A 22,413-nucleotide genomic window follows, 5' to 3' on the forward strand; every position below is an offset into this window, starting at 1 on the left:
AGGCCAAGGCGTCTCTTTTGGGTAAGGCCACAGTGGCACTTCTTTCCAGACAGTGACTCTACCAGGTGCCTCCTTGGATCTCTGGCTCCTAAGGAAAGAATGACTAGATTTCTCCCTCGATACGTATTTACTGAAGGAAGGGAGTTGGCTGATAGCAAATAGATTTTCAGGCCATGAACCTGGGAGCCATTCTTCGCATCTCTCTTTCCTGACATCCACATTCAGAGCATCAGGAAATCCACTTGGCTTTACCTTCAGAGTCTAACCAGAAGCTGACCACTTCTCACCTCCTGCACTGCTACCATGCTGTTGTGAGCCCCCATCCGCTCTTGCCTATCTTGTAATAAATAGCACCTACTAGGTCTTTCTGAGCTTACCCTTCCTCCTAGTGTCAACACAAAAGCCAAAAGTGATTCTTTCATAACATAAATCAATCTACTGTTCTGCTCAACCCCTTCGGCAGCACCCATTTCATTGAGAGTAACAGCCAATGCCCTTTAAATGGGCTCCTTAACTGAAGGCTAAGAAAATGATACTTATTACTTAATGACATTTACTCTGAGCCCAAGATTTCCCTGTAATTACCTCAGTCTGTATTCCCATGCCACTGATGACATAGCTGATATTATTAATAATCGAACCATATATTGAGCACATTCTGTGTACCAGGCAATGAGTTAAGTACTTTACTTTCTTTATCCAATCTCTCTATAAATGGGGGGCATGCGGGACTCACTGAAGTTCAGGGCTTTCTGCCATTGTAGACATGGAAGTTGTTTACTTACATAGGCTAAAAAAGAACTGGTGTGATGTATAGCAGAAAGAACATAAGCCTTATGTTCAAATCCTAGCTCCACCAACTTGGGACTGGAATGACCTCAGACAAGTCATTTAAGCTTCTCAAGCCTGGGCCTCCTCACCTCTAACATGAAGTTGGGCTGCTGTAAGGATTAAATGAAATAAGGCATAAAAAATGGCCACAATGTCTGGCACAGTTTCTGGTACTCCATAAATGTTCTCTTCCTTTTGCCCTGTTTGCCAGCCCTAAAAAAAATTGAGAAGTGAGTGAGTCTGTGTTTAGTAAGATTTCCTCAAAACATCCACAAAGGGGCTTTACCTTGGGACAATCAAAGACCAGTTTATTTTAAAGGAATTAGAGACATCCGCAGTTTAAAACGTAGAAGGCAATGCATCTCATTAAGGAATGGACCCCTCATCAGTGTAGACAGATGGCCTTTCAGGGCCCCTCAAACTCATGCCATGTGGGCACCTGCCAGTGGCCTCCATGGGTTCTACTCAGAGAGGCTGTCCTGTCTGCACACTCTTTGTGGATAGCTGCCTATTTCTCCCTTGAGGGCAGGCTCTCACCCAGTGACCACTACACCCCAGTCTTGCACTAACTGTGTCATTAAAACCCACAATTTCCTATTAAGCTCTAGTTCCATGGCCACCAATTCCATAAGCATCAGAAAAGCTTTGATGGAAATCTAGATACTGTCTCCGAAATCCCACTCATTTACTCACTCTCTGCTTCATTTATTTGAACATTTATTGAGCATGTGCTATGTGCCAACAGCTGTGCTGGGTTCTGGGGATCTGAAGTCTCAGCCTTCAGGAAGGTGCTAGACTAAAGTCAGTTTTCCCTAAGTGTTGTGTGTGTATCTCTGGTGGTGGTGAGATGGTTAGAGACAGCATAGCCATCAATTTTTTTTTTATTTAAGTAGCTAAGTATTTCTTTTAATATGTATTAGAAAAAAACATATAACTAATTATTCATGCTCATTATTGCTGGAATAGTATTCTTTAGGGCTATGCAAACAAAAAAATGAGCTGAATCAGAGAAACCGATGAAAGAAAATAACATATAGAGGATGCATGAATATGGAGAAATTGTATGAGAAATGCTAGTGTAAAGTGAAAGATACATGAACATCCAGAACACAAAGTGGTACAGGCTGGGCCATGGACTGTACTTAGGGCAAATAAGCCCAGGGCTGGGGAGGGGATGGGAGGAAAGAAGGCAGTCACTGCTCTCAGGGTGGGGAGTGGAGCTGGGGGAAAAGAAGGGACAAGTGGAGATGAGGAGTCCAGGTAGGCCAGCTTCTCCAGGAGGTAGCAGGTGCACTAGACTTTGAGAGAAGGTATGAGTTTTCTAAATAGAAATGAGAAAAAAAGGCACTCCAACTAAATGGGGGACCAGGCTGAAGCTCTGAGAAAGTAAATTGTTTGCCTATGGTCAGACAGCCAGTAAAGAGGCTCGAACCCAGGAGTGACACATTCTCAAGTAGTATGTAACAGTGGTTAGGAGTGTGAGCCTTGAAGTTGGAAGGAGCATGAGGTCAAGTTTTGGCTCCACCATTTATTAGCTGTGAGCCTTTTGACAAGTTGATTAGTTGCCTTGAGTCTGAAATGGGAATAATCATAATATCTCCCTCCTAAAGATTTTTTGGTGTAGCATTACATGTGATAATGCAACTAAAAGTTATTAGGGCTATGTAGCACATAGTAAGTGCACAATGAATGTCAGGGATCATTCTTCTTAATATTAGGTACTTACTTATTCCATTGCATGCTATTGCCTCCAGAGTGAATTATCTCATTAGACTTTGGTACAGTGCAACGCCTGGCACAGGAAAAGTTATAACAAATATCTGTTGAATGAATAAGTGAACGAATAAATAAATACATGTCTATTTATACGCGGAATTAACTGGATAATACAAATACTCCCCTTTTCTTTGTAATGTTTGAGAATACAATCTAAAAAATCAAAAACAGATGTATTTAAAAGCTTATATATTGTAATAATCTCTGCAGATGATTTCAGATGTTGTCAAATTTTTCAAAGAACTTGAAACCCTCTGGGGCAAAAACCACAAGAACATTAAAAATATCAGTGGCTGCCACAGAGGTGGCAGGGGTGGTTGAGGGAAGGGATAAATAGGAGGGATGTAATGGTAGACACAGGACATTGTACATTTGTCAAAACCAATAGAACTGTACAATACAGACAGTGACCTCTAATGTAAGCTATGGACTTTAGTTAATAATAATGTATCAGTATTGGTTCACCAATTGTAACAAATGTACTACACTAATGGAAGAAGTTAATAATAAAAGAAACTGTGGGAGCAGATTATGTGAATGCTGTACGTCTTGTGCAATTTTTCTCTAAACCTAAAATTGCTCTAAAAACACAAAACCAAACAAACAAGCAAGCAAACCCTCTAGGGACTAAAAGAGATGATACAGGAAGACAATACTTAGACTCCACTGAGTCCCAGAGAGGAATCTCAGCACAGGCTGGCTCAGAAATGAAAGAGGGGAGTTTGTTGCCGCTGTGGTCTGTAACAGAAGCTTGCACATGAAATAAGAGAGGCCACAAAAAGATGTGTGCCCGTGCCTGACAGATGAGCCAAGAATGCTTGTGCTTAATGTATTGGAGAAATTTTTCAAGGACAAGCCACCCTCGTGTGAAGATTACATTCACCATTATGCCAAGGTCAGCAAGACCTAGTGATGGAGCCTCTCCTATAGGTGCAGGCAGAGATGGACTGCTTGGAATGGGTGGCTCCAAGTCTTCAGGGGCTTGAATCTGAGCAAGTTCCCTCTCCCTGTACCAGAAGGCTCCCTGCTTTTGCAATGGAGCCTCCTTGAAGGTAGGAAGTAGACTGCCTTCCTATCAGGGTGTTGGAAGCCCTCAGTTGGGTTGGATTACCACACATTATCAGGTAGCCAGGGCTGGCACCATGCACCTACAATGATGGCCATTCCTACCTCATCTGTACCTCAATTCAGTCTTCTGTCTTCTCTTGTCTGGGATATTCCTCTTGTCTGTTATGGATACACAACAACACTGCTATTTCCCTTTCTGGTCTTATTCATTCATATATTCATCCTTTATTTCTTATTTTTCTTTTTAATGAAGGTATCCCTGCATATAGTGAAATGCACATCTCTTCATTGCACAGTGTGGTCAGTTCTAACAACTGCATATACTTATATAACCCACATTCCTTTGAAGATTTCCATCACCCCAGAAAGTTCCCTTCTGCCCCTTCCCCAATCAATCCCCCTTCTACCCTAGAAACAACCACAGTTCTGATTTCTCTCACCATACATTAGTTTTGCCTTCTCAACTCTGTATGCCCACCAGGAAAACTCCTTATTAATCCTTCAAAACCCAGCCAGATATTACCACCAGAATTTATTACTTCCCTCCCTGGGCTCCCTCAGCAATTTGAGTATTTTTCTTATGTGTCTCTCTCCCCCATTAGACAGTGCACTTGTGAGGAATCATTATCACCATATCTTATTCATCTTTTACAACTAGTGCCTAAAATACAGGAGATATACAATGCATGTTCTTTGAATGAATGATGAAAAGTATCTTCCAGAAGAACATCTTTCTTTGCCTTTTTTAAATCCCTAATTCACACAGTGTTTGTTTTTTGTTTTGTTCTTGCATTTTTAAAAATTATAAAACCAATGCAAGCTTACACAGAAGGGTATAAAGTGAACAGTAGAAGTCTGACTCCATAGATTAATTGCTATCTGTAGTTTCCTGTATATCCTTTCAGAGACATCTATGCATTTGCTTTTACACACTCTACATACCTTCTTGAAATTTCCTTTTTTACATAGAAATATGAAACAACAATAATAAAATAATACTTAAAACTAATGCATAGCATCTACTATGTGCCAGCTAGTCTGAGCATTTTATATACATATATTAACTTATTTTTTCCCTCATAATAGTCCTTTAGGCCAAGCATGGTGGCTTACACCTGTAATCTCAGCACTTTAGGAGGCTGAGGCTGGAGGGTTGCTCCCTCCAGGAGTTCAAAACCAGCCTGGTCAATATAGTAAGACCTTATCTCTACGGGAAAAAAAAAAACGCCAGATATGGTTGTTGTATTAATCTGTTTTCACACTGCTATAAAAACATACCCAAGACTGTGTAATTTATAAAGAGGTTTAATTGACTCACAGTTCCACATGGCTGGGGAGGCCTCCAGAAACTTACAATCATGGCAGAAAGAGAGGCAGGCACGTCTTACACAGCAGCAGGTGAGAGAGAGCCAGCAAAAGCAGAGAAAACTGCCTCATAAAACCATCAGATCTCCTGAGAACTCACTCACTATCACAAGAACAGCATGGGGGAAACTGCCCCCATGATCCAGTCACCTCCCACTTGGCCCCTACCTCGACACATGGGGATTGTGGGAATTACACTTTGAGAGGAAATTTGGGTGGGGACACAGAGCCAAACCATATCAGTTGTGTATGCTTATAGTCACAGCTACTTGGGAAGCTGAGGTGAGAGGATTGCTTAAGCCCAGGAGTTTAAGGCTGCGATGAGCCTTGATCATGCCACTACACCCCAGCCTGGGCAACAGAGTGAGACCCTGTCCCCCCCAAAAATAAGAAAAAAAGCAGTCTTTTAAAGTAGGTACTATTATTATAAATTTTGATGTTTATTATTTATCATTCTATTATTATTTACTATTAAAGTTTGTTATTTTACATATGAAGTAACTGAGACACAGATTAAGTAATTTGCTTAAGATCACACATCATAGAAATTATTTTAAGTTTCTACATATATATCTACCTTATTCTTTTTAATAGCTACATAGTATTCCATTGAATGGCTGTAACATGATTTATTTAACCAGCCCCTTGTCATGGACATTTAAATATTTATAGTTTTTAGCAAGTAAAAATTAGACTGCAATAAATGCCTTTACACTTGTAGTGCTACTTTCTTGCTGAAATATATTCATTCTGGCATGGAACTAGGTCCAAGATGTACACACTTTACATCTTAAGAGTTATTGTTAAATTTCCAGCTGAAGTGATCACACCAAATCACATACATACACTTGGCATGGGAGTGCCTGTTTCCCTGTGCTCTCTCTATCTCTAATTCCAGTATTATTAAACTTTAAAAGTTGTGTCTCTTTGATAAGTAGGGTATGTCCTTGTTTTGATCTGCATTTTATAAAACAGGTGTGAGATTGAGTATCTTTTCCATATGTTCAGGACCATGTAGAATTTTTTTCCTGTGCTGTTCATGCTTTTCTTTCTCTCCTTCTTCTTTCTATTGGGTTAGCCTTCTTCTTGATTTGTGAAGGCTCTTTGTATATTGAACCACTAGCGTTTTGTCATATATGATGAAAATACTCCCCCATTATCATTAATTGTAGTATTTTTTATAATACAAAGTTCTTAATCAATTTGTCAGCCTTTTCTTTTAAGGCTTTTGAACTTGGCTCCATCGTCCTTTCCTCTTTAGCCAGAGAACTTCTGACATTGACACGACATAACTTTCACAGTGAGTCTATGTTGTAACTAAAACCAGCAACGAAGGGAAATTAATCATTTGGAAACAAGGCCACAGGGCTTCGACGGATTCTTCATAAGGTGATAACCGTTTGCTGGATGTGATACCGGTTCAGTGGGTGTTTCACATCGATAGATAAATCCCTTTCCCTAGCAGATGGTGTCAGAGTGGAAATTTTTGTAGTATGGGACAAGTTAAGGGAGTACATAAATAATATTGCATTTGATTCCCAACTTCTTGTGAGTTACAACATGTGGATGGTTTAAGCAGGTGCAGCCATGTTAATACGCTGGCAGGGAATGATTGATATTACCAGTGTCAACTCCAGGCAGCAAGCAGGATGAATAAAAACATTTCATCAGGGCACTGAGGGACAATCAAGATCCCCAGGCCCTCCGAAAGGTTTTTTGAACCAAACTCCAGGCATCTTGATGTAGAAGACCTACTCCCACACTTTGTGAAGGGGGCGGTGCACACAGGAATTTAAATAATGGATAAGAGCCTTCATTTTTCAACTTTCGTCAAAATAATCCCCACACAGTTTTATATAGTACTTTGTTCCACCTAAAGGACAAAGGTAAAGGTTGTAGAGAAGTTTTCTGGGACTTGTACGTGTCATTCAAAAGCATCTCCTCTGGAATGCATTTTCTGACTGGTTCAAGGTAGGCCCTGACTTCTATTCAGTTGTTCAGGATTTTTAAAACACTCTCTCCACCTCTCAGGAGATGGATGGTGTACAAAGGAAGGAGACAGTGAAACGTTATCCATTTCCTGCTTGTATTGCCTCTGTATAGTAAGCTTGTTCCCTTCCTTTCTTTCTTAGTTCCCTCCTACAAGGGGTCATTCTAGAAAGAGAGAGAAGAATGAATTAAAAAAAAAAAAAGAGGAAGAAATGCTGCTATAACCTTCATCAACAAGAATCATTAGTAAAGATTAGGAAGCCTGTTTCCCCCTCCCCGTTATTGGAAACACAGCAGTAGAAGTAAAACACGGCTTTTGGAAGAGAAGCAGTGGAAAGGCCTTAAGAGACAGGCTATTTACCTCCTCCAGCCACCAGAAATGTCAACTATTTAACCTACTTTAACAAAATGAGGGTTTTTTTTTTTTTAATGGTGACATATCATGTAATGCTGAAGTCAAATAGTACCACATCTTACCACCTTTCAGTAAGAAAGGGTTATTTCAAAGCATGTAAGCTCAATACAGCAATGACTCAAGTGAAACTGGGTATTTTTGTAAGTCACAAAACTAAGGATTTTTGTGAATAGTGCTACTTAGGCAGAAAAGAGAACATACAAGACTTTGATTTTTTTTTTTTTTTTTTTTTTTTTTTTTTGAGACGGAGTTTTGCTCTTTTTGCCCAGGCTGGAGTGCAATGGCACGATCTTGGCTCACCGCAACCTCCTCCTCCCGGGTTTAAGCGATTCTCCTGCCTCAGCCTCCCGAGTAGCCGGTATTACAGGCATGCGCCACCACACCTGGCTAATTTTGTATTTTTAGTAGAGATAGGGTTTCTCCATGTTGGTCAGACTGGTCTCAAACTCCCGACCTCAGGAGATCCGCCTGCCTTGGCCTCCCAAAGTGCTGGGATTCCAGGCGTGAGCCACTGCACCCAGCCTTAAGGGTTTGATTTCTTTTAAAAAATACAACTCCACAAAAAATAACCTTTAAACTAAACCTTTCTCTAGTTCAACAAATAGAAACATTTGACCCATAAACACCAGACTCATTTGCCAAATATTCCTATTTGATGGTATTAAGCTTAAAAATAAAAACATATCACATGTAACTTAAAGAGTAATCATATAATTAATAGGTGAAAAACAGAGAGAAAGATTGCTGGAGATTAAGATTAAGCCCTGCAGAAGCGAATGTTCTAACTAGAAATTGGTTTAATTAATAGCACATTTTACATAATGATTACAGTGTAATTGCGCTGACTAGCAGAGTGTCATTAAATATATCCGTGCTCCTTTACAACACCCTAAGGCTAAAAATAATGAGTTACATTGAAAATCACTGTGCAACAGGTTCATAAATAACATTTAAGCCTATACAAGGCGAATACTTATAAATAATAAATATTTGCCTTTTGTAATTGAAGAAAAAATGACAGCCTTCTTTTTCTACTACCTTGTAGATTGCCATGTTACAATGCTGAAAAGATTTTTTCCCTTGCTTTCTCTAGAAGGTGTTGAATAATTTATTCAAATGCTAATATTCCACGTAGTCTGACTTTGAGGAACAAATATTCCTACATAAAGAATAAATGCCAAGATGCTTATTACTTCTCTTGCTTTACTTTACACCATGTATCCCCCTCAAAACCACCATAGTCTATCACACCTGTCAAATGAAGTTAGTGGCCAAATTTTCTTGCAGAGAAGCAGCATTTTTCTTTATTTAAAAATTACCCCTTCTCCCAAAATATTCATCATGTTCGAGGTTGTTATGGGGCAGCAACTGCTCCGTGACTTCAGAAAGGAAGTCAACAGTGCCTGATAACTTTTTCTTTCTTACTTTCTTTCTTTCTTTCTTTTCTTTTTTCTTTTTCTTTTTTTTTTTTTTTTTTTTTTTTGAGATGGAGTCTCACTCTGTTGCCCAGGCTTGAGTGCAGTGGTATGATCTCAGATCACTACAGCCTCCGCTTCCTGGGCTAGAGCGATTCTCCTGCCTTAGCCTCCCGAGTAGCTGGGATTACAGACGTGCACCACCACGCCCGGCTAATTTTTGTATTTTTAGTAGAGATGGGGTTTCACCATGTTGGCCAGGCTGGTCTCAAACTCCTGGCCTCAGGTGATCCGTCCCCCCTCGGCCTCCCAGAGTGCTGGGATTATAGGAGTGAACCACTGCGCCCAGCCACTTGATAACTTCTTAATCTCTCACTTTTCTCCTGTGAACCAATGACATCCGATAGCAAAGCATGCTGCTCCTTTGATCCAGGTAGTTTATACTGGCATAGGCTCGGGTCCGCAGAAGGTCAGCCTTCACGAGCCTCCTCTTCTTCATCTCCTCAGCCCTGAAATGGAGTCGCATTCCCCCAGGGCCTGAGAGAAAGCAGAAGGCAGAGCTCCCTGGCAAGGCAGCCTCCAAGGAGGCTTCCCGAAAGCTCCAGAGCGGGGCTCTTAGCCCCTGGCTTCTCTCCAAGGACTGTGGGAAAGAGGGAGTCTCCAAGCTATAAGGAGAATACGATTTTGTGGGGGGTGATCTTAGGCAGGAAGGAGGACAGAGACATCTGCAGCTCCCTAGGAAAGGACACAAGGAGAAAAGCCTCCTTTTCTCAGAGTCCAAGCCATGTCCAGGTGCGGGTGAAGCAGGTCAAGCACTGTCACTCTTGGAAACGCAAAAGCTCCCAGGTCAGGAAGCCCTTGAAGGAGGAGGTCACCACTTTTGCCTTCCCACTTGGGAGAGCGGGTCTTTTTTTGGTGGAGGGAGGCATTGTTGCCTAGCCTAATGATGAAGAAAGGACTTTAGCAGTAGCCAGAACTCAGTTCCAGTACTGGATCTACCACCTATTGCCTGTGTGATGTTTGGTAAGTCACTTGACCTCTCTGAGCCTCATTCCCTAATCTGTAAAGTGGCATGACACCAGTCTCTGCCCTCCAAGATTGTTGTGAGAATTGAATGAAAAAAATTTTTAATGCGTGAACTCAGTATAGTGTCTCCCAATTTGTCATGGCTGAATCTGTGATAGTTCTTATTTATCTCATCATTAGAAAGTTTTTTCTCATATTTAGCCAAAATCTTTCTTCTTGTCACTTCCTTCCATGGACTCTAGTCCCTTCTGGAGTGATGAAGAACTGAGGTTTTTCTACTCACCCCCACCCACTTGCACATCCAGTACAACCAAAGGGAATTTTTCACCATGCAAATAATACCTCCCCTGCGATTAAAACCCACCATGATGACCCATGGTTCTTAGGGAGCCTAAGGCTGAGAGTCCTTATTCTGCATGATCTGGCCTTTGCCTGCCTCACCAGCCTCATCTCAGGCCACTCAAGCCCTCATGCTCTGTGCTGCAGAGGCCCCAGGCCTCTTTCTGCTCAGGTAGGCAACTTTCCTACTGGCCCCAGGACCTTTGCATAATGCCTTTGTTTGAAACTCTCTTCTTGTCTGCTTTTTCTAATTAGCTCTTCAGACCTCAGCTCAAACAAGGCTTCTTCAGGGAAGTCTTAGACTAACTCCCCAAACTAGATTAGGTTTCTGCCTCTCACAGCTCCCTCTACTGTTTCTTCATAGGTTTTATCATTACTGAAAGTGGTATAGTTCTGTAATTATGTGATAAATTATTATTTTCCATTCATAAACTGCCCATTCTATGAAGGCAGGGAACCACGGCTGCTTGGGGTTAATAGTGGGCTCACCCATTACCTGTCATATGGCCCCTGTCAATACTTGGCGTGAATGAATAAAGGATGGAAAGAACTAATATCCATTTCCACATGAGAGTCCTGCACATATTTGAAGATAGTTCTTGTGCTTCTCTGCTTCACAATTTAATTATCACAAGATGAACGATCACAGTGCTCCTGTACTCTCATCATGTTGAGTTGTAGACCCCTCAACAGCCCTGCACTCACACCCAAGGGAGCTCAATAGAGTGAGAGGACTGAGTGAGAAGTGAGAGAGTGAGAAGATCTTAGGATCTAGACATTCTCCTTTCACTACTGCACCCAGAGGCTGCACTAGCTCCAAATATACGCACGTTTGTGTCTGTGTGTGTATTATATACACACATTGTTCTTTTGTTTAAAAGCAATAGACTTATGAAAGCAAATTTGGAAAATAGAGACTAGAAAAATGTAACAAAAATAAGCCTTAGTCATGCAAAAAAAAAACCCCACTCTTAACAATTTGCAATAATTTCTGTGAGTACCTTTTTGCATGTGAATAAGTTATTGTAGCATTTAAGGAAGGATTATATAGTGGAAATACCCCTACATACTCATATGTATCCTGCTTTTTCACCAGTATTAAATTATAAAAATATTTCTGTATTACCAAGTAAACTTTACAAATATCATTTTACATAGTGCTGTATCAGAAACACTTTCTGCTGGTACTTACAATAAGGCTTGGAAGACTATTTTTCTCACCCCCTAAGAAGTCTGAAGGTAGGTGGTTGCTGACATGCTTCAAACAGGTTTTTGCTTATGGTTGCAATATAATTGCTGTAGCTCCTACCATCACATTTATATTCAAGGCAGGAGGGACAGGAAAAGGATGTGCCATTTCTATCTTTTTTTTAATCAAGAAAAGTCAACTCCCTCCCAGGGCCCTCAGCAGACTTCCACTTATAAATTCCTGCCTAGACTCTGTCTATGATCAACACTAGGTACAAGGACATCTGGAAACGTGAGTATTTCTTTCTTCCAGCCTATAGGGTTGAAGCAGGCAAGGGAAATTGGGCATCTTTCCCACCTTCTATCAGATTAATTCTATTCCATTTGATTCTCAGCTGTTAAAACAAAAACCTTGGCAACTTGCTTCCGAAAAGACCCTTTCCTCCTTTTGCTTCCTGGTTTATGAAAATCAACCAGATCACAAAGGGAGTTAATAGAAGTATTTTTGGTTATCATGATGTTTATGGGGGTGCCAAGGCTAACGGACATCATCGAATGTGCAGGAAATCTGCAAAATAAAGACCTGCCCATCCCTAAATGCCAATAGTGTCCTTGTTGACTTTCATTCAATGACAATTATGGGAATTATTCAATCAGAAACAGGGAAGGAAGGAAAAGGAAAGGAAGGAAAGAGCATTGTGTCATTAAACGTCACAAACAACAGAAGACAGATAATAATTCTCAATTATGGGATACAACCCTATGCATACTACTTTCTCCTTCCCAACCCACAATTTATATCATGTCCTATATACAGACAAGATTATTTAAACTGCCCTTCGAGTGAAGTAGTTAAGAAAAGACATGGGTGTAGATCTTTACTCTTTCTGGCTTTCAAAGGGTTCCCGCAGGACTTTGGGACCTGATATTGTTTGCAATTTGTTCTCCCCTGGAGGAGATTAGGAAAAATAGAAAGGCCCAAGCCACCTGGCTTGGTGTTTAATGATGATAGGCAAAGGTGAGAAAGCACAGATCAGCTTTTTCCTCTCGGCAGAGCCTGGGCTATTAGGAGAAGGGAATTTAGTGTTTGATTTGCCCATTTTCCATTCCTCATCGAGGTTTTGGTCGCAAATTACTAAACCTCCATTCAACAGTTAAATTAAACATAACTAACTTTGTTGATATTATTTCACAGCCGAATAACTTGATATTCATACTCTTTGTATGTTCAATACGTACAGAGCTCAGACACATTTTTAAGTCTCAGCTGGTGATGAATTCTGCTGAGCTAAACTTGTGTTTCACAGGATCCTGCTCAGCTGAGACGGGGGACGCTATTGCACTGTAAAAATAAGCTTCAAGCCATAATTTTGATGGGCCCCTCACAGCAAGGAAACATCCCTCTTCTCCTCCTCCCTCTTCATGGTAGCAACTGCCATTTGCCACTTGCACATCCTAACCTAAAGGAATCTCTTGCAGACAAGTCCCTCATACCAGTGCCTCCAATGTGGAAAGGGCACTAAACTCAAACTCCAAAGGCCTCTGTATTTACTCCCTCTCTGCCTATTTCTTTATGAACTTGTGACTGTAAGCAACTCACTTAATTTCCGATAGCCAAATTCCACATTTGGGAGGGATAGAGATAAAAATTCTGCCTTTCTATCTCACACACTGGCTGTAAGCTTGGGTTGAGAGAGTGCTGCAAACTGTCAGGTGCTATTCACTATGATTTACATTTTCTCCTATAATGTGGACTCCTGTCCTTTAAACATGATAGGAACAGCTTAATAAATAGTTGAATTGAATAATAAATGTGTGTGCTTATTTATTCATCCAACATGTATTAGGCACCTTCTGTGTAGCAGTCCCAGTGGTAAACACTACAGCAGTAAAGAATGAAATTGTGCTGTAGTTTGAGAGAGAAACAAGTGAACAAATAATTATAATATGACAAAGTATGTACTCTATAATGGAGGCAGTGACAGGGGTTTTGAGAACATGACATTCTGCCCAGGCGAGCAAGGGCTGCTTCACAGAGGGGGCCACTCGTGAGAGAAAGTGGGGACCATCTCAAATACTCATGAGAGCCAATGCTGGCCACTCTTCTGAGGATGTACGCACATTCTGTCCTTTCGTGGTCACACAGCCCTGTGGAGTGGTTTATATTTACTTCATAAGTAAGAAAGCCAAGGCCTAAATAACTTCCACAAGGTCACAAAGCTGGTGAGGTGAAACCTGGATCCCAAAACCCACACCCTCTAACAGGAGGCCAGGTCCTCCTTGGCTCCCCAACACCTCCACATGCTTGCCTCACAGGCTGAGGAAAAGCCTGCCAGGCTTCCCTTTCAACAGTGGTTTAAAAAGTTACCCAAAACAAACAACTCCATTAAAAAGTGGACAAAGGACATAAACAGACACTTTTCAAAAGAAGACATCATGTAGCCAACAAGCATATGAAAAAAAACTCAATATCCCTGATCATTAGAGAAATGCAAATCAAAACCATCACAATGAGATACCCTCACACCAGTCAGAATGGCTATTACTAAAAAGTCAAATAATAACAGATGCTGGTGAGGTTGCAGAGAAAAAGAGACACTTATACACTGCTGGTGGGAGTGTAAATTAGTTCAACCATTGTGGAAAGCAGTGTGGTGTTTCCTCAAATAGCTAAAAACAGAACTACCACTTGACCCAGCAATCCCATTACTGGGCATACACCCAAAGGAATATAAATCATTCTGTCATAAAGACACATGCATATGTATGTTCACCGCAGCACTACTCACAGTAGCAAAGACATGGAATCAACATAAATGCCCATCAATGGAAGACTGGATAAAGAAAATATGGTACATATACACCAGGGAATACTCTGTAGCCATAAAAAAGTATGGATCATGTCCTTTGCGGGAACATGGATGGAGTTGGAGGCCACTATCCTTAGCAAACTAACACAGAAACAAAAAAACAAATACTGCATGTTCTCACGTACAAGTGAGAGGTAAATGATGAGAACACATGGACAGAAAGAGAGAAACAACAGACACTGCGGCCTACCTGAGGGTGGAGGGTGGGAGCAGGGAGAGGCTCAGGAAAAATAATGAATGGGTACTAGGCTTAATACCTGGGAACTAAATAATCTGTACAACAAACCCCCATGACACAAGTTTACTTATATAACTAACGTGCACATGTGCCCCTGAACTTAAAATAAAAGTTAAGGCCAGGCACAGTGGCTCACCCCTGTAATCCTAACACTTTGGGAGGCCAAGGTGGGTGGATCACCGGAGGTCAGGAGTTCGAGACCAGCCTGGCCAATATGGTGAAATTCCATCTCTACTAAAAATACAAAAAATTAGCCAGGCATGGTGGTGTATGCCTGTACTCCCAGCTACCCGGGAGGCAGAGGCTGCAGTGAGCCAAGATCGCACCACTGCACTCCAGCCTGGGTGACAGAGTGAGACTCCATCTATAAATAAATAAATTAATTAATTAAAATAAAAGTTAAAAATCCCCTAAAATATCTTAGGTAACATTAAACAGGTGTTTCCAAAACTTATGCAAATTAGCTTAAGAGGGAAAAAATTGGGTACAGAGGTTATTATAGGCATAGGCTGATATCTCAAAAGTGGGTCTCCCAAGGGACTGAAACCCAGTTCCAGAAAGCTCCACCAACAAGACAGAGTCTCTCCCCCTCTCTCTGGCTGTATTCCATTGTCTTTGTTCTCTTTGTTGTGTTCATTTTGCTCTCTCTTTAGATCAGCTTTTGTTGCTTCTCCATGAACAAAGCAGGAGACAGCCACTCCACCCCTCGTTATACCAGTTTAAGCAACCCAAGGAGACTGACTAGCATCTCTACATCCCAATTCTGAATTCCAGGAAGATGGTATCTGATTGGGTTAGCCCAACTTGGGTTAACTGTGTCCTTAAGTGTGGACTATGTATAGTGACTTCATTCCGAAGAGTACAGCGTGCAGGGGCCTGGTGGGTAGAGAAACATGCCCAACACCACCTCAGCCAGGTGATCAAGGTCAACATCGACAGTGATAATCATGTTGAAAGTACGTATCTCTGACATGCGATGGGATAAAAATGGTACATTATCTCTGTGGTCTTCCTCCCCAAAACCTATAACTTCAATCTATTCATGAGAAATACATCACACAAATCCCAGATGCAGGACATTCTGCAAAACGCTTGACTAGTAATTCTCAAAACTGTCAAGTTCATACAAAAACCAGAGAGCGCTGATAAACTGTCACAGTCAAGAGGAGACCAAGGATGTAGGACAACTAAATGTGATGTGGTACCCTGGATGGAATTCTGGGACCAAAAAAATAGATATTATAAAAATCTAAGAAAACCTGAACAAAGTATGGACATTAGTTAAACATAATGTATTGATATTGGTTTATTAATTGTAACAAATGCACTATGCTTATGTAAGATGTTAATAATGGGGAAACTGGGCCAGTTGCAGTAGCTCATGCCTGTAGTCCTAGCACTTTGGTAGGCCGAGGCAGGAGGATCATTTGAGTCCAGGAGTTTAAAACCAGCCTCAGCAACATAATGAGACCTATCTCTGCAAAAAATGTAAAAGTTAGCCTGGCATGGCGGCACATGCCTATGGTCCCAGCTCTTCAGGAGGCTCAGGTGACTGGATTGCTTGAGCCTGGGAGGTCGAGGCTGCAGTGAGCTATAATTGCACCACTGCACTCCAGCCTGGGCAACAGAGCAAGACCCTGTCTCAAAAAAAAAAAAAAAATAGGGGAAACTCGGTGTGAGGTACATAAGAACTCGGTACTATCTTTGCCATTATCTAAAACTCTTCTTAAATAAAAAGTTTATTAAAACAAAGGATTGTGTGCTTACTCTGCCCCAATTACCATGCTGAGTACTTTAGACACTGCAATAACTAAAACAAAAAGTCCTTCTCAAATTACCCTGTCCCCTTTTCTACCTACCACAGTATACGTTGCAAGCCCTTTGAGATAAGGGAAGCTGTCAAGACCCAGTACAGTCCTTACACACAGTAAGCAGTCAGTATATCTGTGCTGATGTGAACTAACATCTATTACTCACAAGAGAGGCCCCCATCTTAACATTCAGAGATGTGACCTTGTCCTGTCACATCTGATGGGGTCACTGTCCTTGGTCACGGAGACATGGATGACTTCCTTTTGCTCACTCCCACTTTTTTTTTTTAAGACAAGGTTTTATTCTGTCTCCCAGCCTGGAGCACAATGGCACAATCTCAGCTCACTGCAGCCTTGAATTCCTGGGCTCAAGCAATCCTCCCACCTCAGCCTCCCAAGTAGCTGGGTCTATAGGTGCGCTGCACCACACCTGGCTAATTTTTGTATCACTATGTTGCCCAGGCAGGTCTCGAACTCCTGGCCTCAAGTGATGCTCCTGTTTCAGCCTCTCAAAGTGCTGGGATCACAGGTGTGAGCCGCTAAGCCCAGCCATTCTCTTCTTATCGAGCAAGTGAGTCCCTTCCCAGGTGGCCACCACCAACCCGTAAGAGGTCATGAAAGGGGCCTGGCCTAGCCTCTGAAGGATTTGCCTTCCAATAATCCTTTAGTCCTGGACTGGCATCTCCAAATGGGACCTAGACCTCATCAGTGTTTTATGCCCTTTAGGGGACCTAAAGCAAGGGCTTCTCTCAGGACAGTCTTATAAAACCTTTCAAAGGATAAGAGCCTCTTGTCATGACTAACCTTTGGAATGGGCACTAAAAATAATTTTGCATTCACTTTAACAGGTTTTAAGGGGAAAGACAGACGGGTGTGGCTTATTTAAGTATTTGCTTTCCTAAAGCAATGGAGAAGGATTGAAGACCCAGAAGGAGTTTTTGGCAGCTGAGCTGAGATTTGGACATTTTAACCCTTTTCCACCCTCTTCGTTCCCCCTTCTGAGTCTCCATTCAGTCATTTCAATCCTGTGAACTGAATATTAGCTGATTAGCTAATTCCTTCAGGAAAAAATGTCGTTAATTCATCAGTCCTCCTGATTTCACTTTTTTAAACTGGCTTTGAACATCTTTCGTTTTAATAAATGACTGAATTCTGTGCTGTGGTTTGCAGAGTCATGATGAGCATGGGAATTCAAAATCCTCGCTGTGGTTGACTTTCAGGCCTATCATAAAGAGAACCATACTGCTCCTCACAATCATGCCAGAGTTTTCCCATAAAAAGGGACCATGCTAAGTCCTTTGGCTCTGGGCACTAATATTACCACCCCACTGCATGAGCTTTTGTAGCCTGAAATCGAGAACAGCCCTCACTGCTACCTGTACACCTGTGCGATAGGACACAAAAGCAGCCCCTCTCCCGCCACACACCAGTCGAGTAATGTGGACCCTTGGGGCTGAATAACTCCAGGCTCAGTCCCTTCTGAGACTTTTCCCCAGGCCCTACAGCCTTAGCTTATGTAAGCACACACACCAGTCTCTCTCTCAACTAGAAGCTTCTATAAGGGTCATGATTTAGTCATCTCCCTAACACCCGTAGTGCTGGCATGATGCTTGCATGTCATATACACGAGCACATTACAAAAAAGGAGGGCACAGATACACAGGGCTTCCACCTACCCCGGGTAAGCCAAAGTCACTGCTACAGACATGGATGGCGCTTGACACGTAGACAGGTAGAGAGCAGGGATTAAAAAAGAATGTCTCCCCGTTTCCTCGCTCTGACTGGGCAATGATATAATTTCCAGTCTCACGTCTCTATTTCAGACCACATATGGCAGTAATATTGGCTCTTCCCCACCTCAGCCTAACCATGACTAAACAGGTTGATGAATGTCATGCATCTTATCATCATACATGCATATTTTTAAATATAATTCACTTTTGATCTGCACCCTTGTGCAGTGGCGAATGAAAACAGTTAAGATTTCTTCCACTGTCTGCCTTTAAATGTATTAAACAGCCCTGCTGTCAATAGATTACATTCTCGTACAATGATAATAGCCCCCAAAACTAAGAGGCCTTGTCAGGAATTGCAGTTGTCACAGTTTGATGGGAATGATTTTACTTGGGGTTCGTCTGCCGCACAATCATCTCATAATCTGGATATACATCACAGCATGACATGTAAATTTCCTGCTACTCTGCTTTCATTTCCAGAGGCAGCAATCAAATGAAAACCACTCAACCTCACCCAAATGTATAAATAATTTTCATTCAAACATATTAACAGTCAAAATATGAGAATTTATCACAGAGTGCTAGGCCTTTTAAGAAGCAATAAAGACTTTACTTTTTAAGCATATTTCTCCTTAGAAAAGTAATACGAATAGTAACTCGCAATTTAAAAATCGCTTTTGAAAGTCCACGTAGAAACCACCTGATCTGCAAACTTAAGGGATGTGGGTGTTTTGCCATAGATTTGATGCTTGCAGGAAAAGGGCTGCAAGAAATATCGGGTAGGAGAATTGCATGTCGATTAATAATCACCTACAGGAAAATACCAATGCCTAGAAATGCGAATTTCTTTCATCTTTACTAAGCATCCCTTTTGTACTGCAAAACCAATAGTAGATTACTTCCTTTGAAATGTAAAACACCAGATCCAAGAGCAATTTGTATCCTGTGGCAAACGACACTGTTTTTCCCCATAAATATCAGATTTTAATTGAAAGCAACCTCCTAAAGCCCATCAAATTGCAGGGATGGACATGGCTGACTCTCCCCCACTTGAGGCTGAGTTCCAGCCATACTGGCTGTCAGTTACCATGAAAGGGAGAGACGCATTCACAAGCGAACAAGAAAAAATATTTGTACTTGATGCTCTGTTAACGAAGTTGAGTGAGAGGAGGGTGCTGGTTTGCTCCTTAGCCTGATTGAAGGTGAGTGTGGAGTGGCCTCGGGGAACTGCACTCGAGGGAAAGGACTTGGGCTGCAGAGTGCTCACCACGGGAGCCTGGGGACTCACCAGCCTGTCTATAAAGCTCGCCCTACCCCGCCGAAGGTGTGTCCAGGCTAAGCCTTCAGATAGGAACTTTCTCTGTGCCTGACCAGACAGAGGTGCTAAAAGACATCAGTTGACCAATAAGACACCATGTTGACAAGAGTTTATTAGGTATGGAACAAAACCCCAAAAGGCATATAATACTCTGACACATCGAATTCAGTAATCAATCCACTCATATTTCAAAGGGTACCTTCCATATTTTAGAAAGGACAGCACTTTGCCTCTGGGTAAAGGCTAACTTGAAGGTTTCTATCATATCCACTGGGACAAGTGACATGTGGAGGGTGGTTAGGAAGTGTGGGATGAGAAGGCGGGGCTCGGGATGGAGGACAATTGATTTTTCCTATTGATGCCAGCATCTAAAAATTTTGCTGCCTCACTTTAAATTTTTATACCCTTTTCTTCTCCCCGCACTGCCCCCTAACATGTGCAAAAACTGCTAAGATGACAGTTTTTCCCATTTCCCCAGTAAGTGTGCCTGCAGAAGTAGAAGTACCATAACCCGGGGTACAGCAAGCTCAGCCATTTGAAATAAAACTTTGCAGTACTAATGTTTTTGTAACTGCTTCCATATTGTAATGATATTTTTCCAAGCACTGGTTTTATTTGATCTTAAATACCTTTTTGGGAAAGTCCAGTGAGCTGACTCTAATAAAATCATGCTATTGAAAAAAGGTTTAAGTAGAATGTTCAGAATAAATTACAAAACTGCATGCAAGAATACCAGCTAGTGCTGCAATAAAAAGCTGAAAATGAGTATTCTTGCAATATATTTTAAAGAAGTAGTATACTTTTTTTGTTCATTTTTTTTCATTGAATGTTTCATAACAGAATGCCTCCATGTCGTGAAAGGAGGGGAATGCATACCAAATGAACAAACTGCGGGGAAAATTGCATCTAAGGGGGAAAAAAAACCCTTGACTTTTTGGGGGAGTATAGAATATATTTCATTTCATTTTCAATAACTGTTGGAAGATAATAGGAAATGTAATTTCTTTCCATTTGCTGTGCCAAAATACTTAAATTACATCATACTTATCCTGTCATATTTTTCCCCAACATATTCAGGACCCTTTAATGGATTTCACATTCCTATATATGCACTAAGGAACCGTATCTGCTTTAAAAGACAGAAACTACTGGAAGGCCTGAGTGAGAGACACAGCAACCGTATATCTGACTTTCTCATAGTGAAGCAGAAGTCAGGAGCTCCTCATAAGGGATGGAGGTGAAGGTATCCTCCTAATTACTCCTGAAATTCTAGGTCCAAAAGAAACCATGAGCCCTCTCCAGAGCCCTTCCACTCAATAGGACAGTCACAAAAATTGGACCCTGAGAGTCAAGGACTGCAGATGGTGAATTTTGCCTGCCATGTGAGAGTCTACTGTGTTTTGGGCATTGAGTCAAGCATTGAGCTTCAGGTTCTATAATGACCAATATTTATTTACATTGAATTAACTTATAAATCAAAGTTCACATCTCTCATCATCAAGTAAGACAAAAGCAATCATTCCCATCCTATGAGGAGAAACTGGGACAAGGAAAAGATAGCTGTCGGCCGGGTACAGTGGCTTATGCCTGTAATCCCAGCACCTTGGGAGGCCAAGGCGGGTAGATCACTTGAGGCCAGGAGTTGAAGACCAGCCTGGCTAACATGGCAAAACCCCATCTCTACTAAAAATACAAAAAATTAGCCAGGCGTGGTGCCACATGCCATAATCCCAGCTACTCAGGAGGCTGAGGCATGAGAATTCCTTGAACTTCAGAGGCAGAAGTTGCAGTGGGCTGAGATCATGCCACTGCACTCCAGCCTGGGGGACAGAGTGAGACTCTGTCTCAAAAAAAGAAAAGAAAATAGAGAAGAGAAGAGGACAGAAAAGAAAAGAAAAGCTATGGCATGATGAACAAAATTTAGAATATAGTAGAAACTGTTGGTGGCCTACCCAGCATTCCTTCTCCCCACCATCTTCTTTCCTGGCATAACTTGATTTTGTTCAAGAACCTATTTTTATACACAGCCATGCATCTCAGGGGAAGCTGATCTCTTCGTTTATAAGAGTGGTGCATTAGTGAGCTTAGGCTGCCATAACAAATATCATAGATCGAGTGGTTTAAACAAGCAGAATTTATTTTCTTACAGTTCTAGAGACTGAAAGTCCAAGAACAAGGGGCTGGCAGGGTCAGTTTCTGGTGAGGGCTCTCTTTCTGGCTTGCAGATGGCTGTGTGCTCACATGGCCTTTTCTCAGTTCATGCACACAAAGAGAGAGGAGAGAGAAGAGAGAGAGAGAGAGATTTCTATTCTCGTAAGGTCACCAATCTTTTGAATTAGAACTCCATCCACCCTTATGATCTCATTTAACCTTTTTTAATTACTCTTAAAATTTAATTTAATTACTCTTAAAATTCCTATCTTTAAATACAATCATATTGAGGGCTAGGGCTGCAACATACAGACTGGAGGGAAGACAGTCCAGTCCTCACCAGGTGGGTTTGACTGGTCATAGGCAACCCTATTCCGTTTGCCATTTCTGAGTTTGAGGAAAGGCATGGGACTCTGACCAGTGAAGTAGGAGAGGAATTTGGCTGGGGCCACAGCAGAGAAGAATATTCTGGCCAACCAAAGAAGCTGGACATTTTGATATCTGGATGTGACCTCTGGAAGTGAAGTAGCCATCCGACTACCAGCATAGGATGAAACCAACACCAATGATGGCAGAACACAGTGTTAGTTTCCTAGGGCTGCCACAACAAAATAACTGAGAGACTTAAAACAACAGAATCTCACAGTTCTGGAAGCTAGAAGTCTGAAATCAAGGTGTCAGCTGAGTCTTCCTCTCTGATGGCTCTAGAGGAGAATCTTTCCTTGCTCTTTTAGCATCTGGGTTCCTTGGCTTAGAAAGTGCATCACTCCAGTCACATGGCCATCTTCTCACTGTGTGTATTCGCATCATTTCCCCTCTATTTTTCTGTCTCTGTGTCTAAGTTTCCCCTTTTTATAAGAACACCAGTCATATTATA

Source organism: Pan paniscus, chromosome 1 (assembly GCF_029289425.2).
Source record: "Pan paniscus chromosome 1, NHGRI_mPanPan1-v2.0_pri, whole genome shotgun sequence".
In the NCBI taxonomy this organism is placed as follows: domain Eukaryota; kingdom Metazoa; phylum Chordata; class Mammalia; order Primates; family Hominidae; genus Pan; species Pan paniscus.